Source organism: Cryptomeria japonica, chromosome 7, assembly GCF_030272615.1.
Source record: "Cryptomeria japonica chromosome 7, Sugi_1.0, whole genome shotgun sequence".
Lineage (NCBI taxonomy): Eukaryota > Viridiplantae > Streptophyta > Pinopsida > Cupressales > Cupressaceae > Cryptomeria > Cryptomeria japonica.
This window is the reverse complement of record NC_081411.1, coordinates 320,858,629-320,864,723: the sequence shown is the minus strand read 5'-3', so window position 1 is coordinate 320,864,723 and position 6,095 is coordinate 320,858,629.

The following is a 6,095-nucleotide window of genomic DNA, read 5'->3' as shown; positions in this document are numbered from 1 at the left end:
TTTAAGGATGTTGATGATTATCGTGTTTGTGTTCCAGTTGATTGGTGGTATTTCATTTGGCTTATGGCAGCCTATTTTAGGTCTGGTCTTATTCTACTAGGTTATGGATTGATTTATGTAATGTGTTGGTGGATAGTCCTGATGCATTACCGGTTGGATTTATTATTTGGTTAGTATTGTTTCGGTCTTAGGCCGACTTGTTTTATCATTGGTTTGAAGGTTTATGTAATGGATTTATTGTATTATCTTTCATGTGGCCGACCTAATTGTATAGGTCCCAGGTTGGTATAAATATGATGTAAGATCTCTTTGTAGATCATAGGAAGGGATTCTGGTTATGGAATTATCTGTGTGCTAATAAAGTTGTAATCATATGCAGAGGATTTGGTTGATCATAGGTGATCAGTTTGGGTTTGTGTAAGAGGTTTAAGACCTCTAGCATTGAGCTTAACTGGAATTGTACTCAGACATAGGAGATGTTATTCTTGTAGTTCATTCTTATTTTTAGATTGTAGTCTGGATATATTTTGTAGTCAATGAGGCTCCTTTGTGATGAGCAGTGTGCTCTAGGTTGTTGGTCTTCCTGCATGTGCAGTCCCCTTAGTGTAATCTCATACTTACTATAGAAGTATTATATGACTGTTGGTAGGCTTCCCACCATGGTTTTTCCCTTTACCAGGTTTTCCATGTGCAAATATTGGTGTTATGTGTTGTGGATGCATGGTATTTGGTTTATGGTTTATGTTTGTGCTTAATTGATATATCTATCATTTCGGTATTTGGTTTATGCATTCTGGTAAAAGGTTTTTGGTGCTTAAAGTTTCATAATCTATTAACAGCTGATTCACGCCCCCCCCCCCTCAGTTGTGCACCAGTTATCCTAACAAGGTGTATACATTTTGCCCCTCTTTAGAGAAATGTGTGGTGACACATTGGTTCAAAGAAAATTCGCTTGACATTGATACAATTTGATTTGTTGCCCAAGATGTTCCGGTTATTGATAAAAATGTTGATATTTACCCTAGACTTTGGTAATAGTGTGGTAATGCGTGCATTCCCCTTCAGGAGATGAATCGAATAATTTGCCGATTTTTAGGATTTTTTAACAATTTTTGAAATTTTTTATGATTTTTGAAATATTTGATTTTTTGCTAAATTTTTAAATTTTCGCAATCGATTCATCTCCCGATAGAAAGGAGAAAATTAAATGTCTTTGAAAAATTAATTAATTTAAAAAATAAAATCATTGCCACTTAATTCACTTTCCTTTTTTATTTTTAAAAGGGGCAAAAATAAAATCATTGACCATTTAACTCATTTGCATTTTGAAAATTTGAAATTTTGGAGCTCTGAGAAAACATGGTGATCCCTCGGTGAAACCATCGATTTGAGAATGTGCGGCGATATCAGCGACCTCCTGAGTACAGTCCCCAGGTACGTAGATCAAAAAACCCTTGTACAATTTTTTTCAAATTTGTTTTTAGCAATTTTTCAGATTTTCCATTGATTTTTAGTGGTTTAGCATTTTGAATTTCTATTTTAGCATTCTAGATTAGGGTTTAAGCATTTTTTATTATTTTAGCACCCTTGGTCTATGGTTTTCCGCTTTAGGTTTTAGTTGTAGTGTTTCTAATTGTTTTAGCATTTAAGGTTTTAGAATTAGCACTTTAAATTCGTGTTTGAGCATTTTTGGTTAATTTAGCATTTTAGGTTATAGATTGAGTGTTATCAGTCCCTGTTTTAGCATTTTTAGTGGTTCTAGCTCTTTTAGTCTATGATTTATCACTTTTATCCCATAGATTAGCATTTTTGAAGATTTAGTGCTAATGGTTAATTTTATGGCTTTTTGATAAGGTAGCTTAGCGTTTGGGTTTTAGAATGATGAAAATGTGATTTTTCATCCACGTCATTGGTTTATTTCGATCAGTCTCGATTACCATGATGTTAACAAGTCGATAGTATAGATCATAATGACCTCATTAAAAATGAGAGTCGATGATGAAAGCTCAATGAGATTGATTGAATCTCACATGAGCTGATTTAGGTTGATAGATTGATTGAGTGATAGATTGATTGAGTGATAGATTGATAAATTAAAAACTGATATTGTGATTTGATAAGCTTATAGGTGGACTTAGATATTCTCCACTCTCAGGAGATATTCATGAAGACCTGGTAGTTGATACCACACCTTACACATGCAGATATTGACATTATTGACAAATGTGGACTATCCTCATTGATCAATATGCCCCGATATACGATCAACTATGGTTTATTGACTGCCTTACTCGAGAGGTGGTACAATGAGCATAATACCTTCCACCTTCCTACTACTGAGATGATAGTGACACTAGTGGACATCTACATGATTCTACGCATTCTTATGATGGGAGATCTTGTCTTCTATGATTTGGCCAAGCAAGGTGGGACTGATACATTGAGGAGGATATTCCATGATGACAACATTTGTCGATACAACATTCCATGGTAGGAGATACTTGATTTATCATTTGCGCCACTTCCTTCTATTCTTGTTGGATTTATCAAAGGATTCCTTTATCCTAATCATAGGTCAAAGGGACTATTAGTTGGTTGGGGTTATTTATTAGAGAAGATGATCACACAGGGTACATAGTTTGTCTGGGGTTCGTGCATGCTTTCCCACCTATATCATGATCTACATAGGGCGGTGTATCCTGGAGCTACTAGCTTGTCAACAAGAGTTACTTTGTTGTAGATTTGGGCTTGGGAGAAATTGGCCATTAGACATCCATTGGCAAACAAGGATTGACCAGTTGGGAGACCCTATGTCTAATGTTATATAGGTGCAGTTGTCTTGTGAAAGCTGGGCAAATTGGAGTACTGGGAATGAGCATTAGATAAGTTGGATACAATCATTTGGAGGTCGTACAAAGATTATGAGCCATGGACAGAGGCTACATTGGAGATGGCCTATGTAATTTCCTCCTGAGACTTGATTGGATGCACTCCATATGTGATTGATCTCTTCATCATTACACGAATGTTGGGATAGTATGGGAAAGTATAGGGACCACCGTAGGTCATAGTTTATTATGCACGGAGACAATAGGATGTGGCTGATTGGGGGCTAACTATTTCATGCAATACAACCTATGCTGAGTATATGTCACTTGGAGCACACATTTGGGAATATTTGTCGAGTACCATTGATGCACAAATGACTACGAAGTATGCACAGTACTTTAGTGCTCATCCACTTCCTAGATTATCAGACCTTGATAAGCCCATGCCAGCCTTTGATGGTGGTGAGGATAGACCACCATGTAAGGGTCCTAGACAGAGGAGAGATGGAGGAAATGGTGGAGTAGGTGGAGGTGGATATGGAGGGGATGGTAGAGATGGTGGTGGAGATGGTGGTGGCAGAGATGGTGGTAGTGGAGATTGAGGCCATGGAAAAGATGGTGGTGATGGTGGTGCAATACCCATAGTAGGTACAACAGAGGCTAGTAGTTCAAGCCCTTCTAGAGATCTTCCAGATCGAGAAGCAAGATTAAACAAAATGGAAACATGAGGATATGATGGAGGGAATTTAAAACTGAATGAAAAATGATAAAAACTAATTATAGATAACTGGTAACATTCGGGTTACAAGATTTGGCTCACTGGCATGTCGCATACATGCTCAATTATAGAATTGGTCAACTCTGGACCTCTAAATCTTTAGATTTATCTTCTAACTTCTTTGGAATGAATTTAATTCTCAATTGCAATGGTTTATATGGTCTAGAGGGTTTCTGTTGGCCCAAAAGGAAAAGAACAAGATCAAATGTGTAAGACACCAGGTCGACCTCCACCAAAGAGATTCCTCCAAAAAATCCAAAGGATGAAGTGTGGAACAAAGGGAAGGTTGGCCACATGCCAAGGAACATGGGAATCAATGAATTGGGGCTACACAAGCTACAAAAAGGATCCACAAGATTCACCAATAGCAAATAGGTCCAAGCGGTTCTGAGGCCAGAAAACTATTTCAGAATCTGAAAGCAATAACTTGTTAGTAAATGATCCATATGCTCCATGATTTAGGAATAAGGAAGATGATCATGTCCTAAAGAAAAATCCAACTCTTCAAGATCTGATGAGAAAATGCAAGAAAATGTAGAAAAAAATATTAAAACTGTAAAAAAAAAAAAAACAGGAAAGGAAATGTTTTTGGTTGATGCAAGATTGCCAAGAACCAAGGATGCTCCTGTATAAGACATTCAAGGTTGTTGAAAAAGTGAGTACCTCACTTTGCTGGGGTCAAAGGAAAACCAAGGTAGTCCACCTTTTCCTGAGAAATCCAAGATGAATCTTCAACTAGTTTGTCCTTCCACTTCAGAAGATACTCCTTTTACAGACTACTTCACGTACTACGCCCAATCCTAGTGTCCAAAATGTCTTCAATTTGCTCTGGTTCCTTCTAGGGTAATTGTTTCTCCAAGTCTGCAATACCATCTTCACTAAATTTTGATTCATAATACCAATGTAGATCTTCAATGTTGAATATAGGTGAAATACTCAAACTATTTGGTAATTCTACTTCATATGCATTTCAGGAATTGAATTTCGTCAAGATCTTGCAATATCCAAACTTCCTCATTTGCAACTTGTTATATGTTTTGACTAGAAATCTTTCTTTTCTCAGATACACCATCACTTCATTGCCAACTTCAAATTCCTTCTCTTCTCTTCTCATATGATTTCTCCTTATACTTGTTCTTCCTATCCTCCAAATGCTGCTTAACCTGAATATGTAAAGTCTCCATGTGATCTGCAAATTCTTCTACCTCTACACTCTGCTTGTCTTCATTACTGACATCTATCAATTCTGATATACCTCTAGGGTGTGCTCCAGTAACAATCTCAAAAGGTGTTCTTCCGATACTCCTCTTCACTGAATTATTGTAGGCAAACTTTGCTTGTGCAAGAATCAAATCTCAACTTTCAGTTTTCTCTCCAACTAAGCATCTTAACAATTTACCAAGCTCATGTTTACTACCTCTGTCTGTCCACCAATTTGTGGGTAAATTGTAGATCTGAATTTCAAATATTTCTTCATCTTCTTCCAAAGTGTTCTCCAAAAATAACCAACAAACTTAGTGTTTCTATTTGAAACTATGCTCTTATGTAATCCATGTAAACTCACTACTTCCTTGAAAATTAAGTTAGCTACATGCACTGCATCTGATGTCTTCTTACAAGGTATGAAATGAGCCATCTTCAATAATCTAGGCACAACCACAAATATAGAATCATTCCATCTCTGCATCTTAGGAAATCCAAGTATGAAATCCATGCTTATGTCTTCCCAAGGTTTTTTCGGTATTGTCAAAGGTATATACAATCCCACGTTCTAACTACTACCTTTTGCAACTTGACAAACTCTATAACTCTGCACAAATTTCCTAACATCCTTATAACTTTGAGGCTAAAAATAATGTTCACTCACCAATGCTACTATTTTTTCAACACCAAAGTATCTGGCTAATCCTCCACTATGCTTCTCCTTTATTATATTCTCCCTCATATAACTTTTAGGTATACACAATTGAACTCCTTTGAATAAAATCCCATCCCGAATGAAATAATCCAACCATTTTCTTCTATCTACCATAACCAGTGCTCTACATGATTTCTAAGGTTTTGCAAAATCTGAGTCATCATCATACAAGGTATTCAACACCTCAAATTTTGATACTGTCACTCTCATCTCTGTTAGCAAATTCCTCCTTCTACTTAATGCATTAGCAACTTTGTTTGACTTCCCACTCCTATGCTTCAACACAAAGGCATAACTCTACAGGAATTCTACCCATCTCATATGTTTTTGATTCAACTTATTCCAACTAATCAAATAATGTAAGGCTTGATGATTGGTATACAACACAAATTCTTTAGGTAACAAATAATGTCTCCACTTCTTCAATGCTTGAATTGTGGCATAAAATTCCTGATCATACACCGAATATCTCCACCTAATATAATTCAACTTCTCATTGAAATATTCTATTGCTCTCCCTTCCTAACTTAATACTACTCCAATTGCATTCCCACTTGCATCATAGTCCATT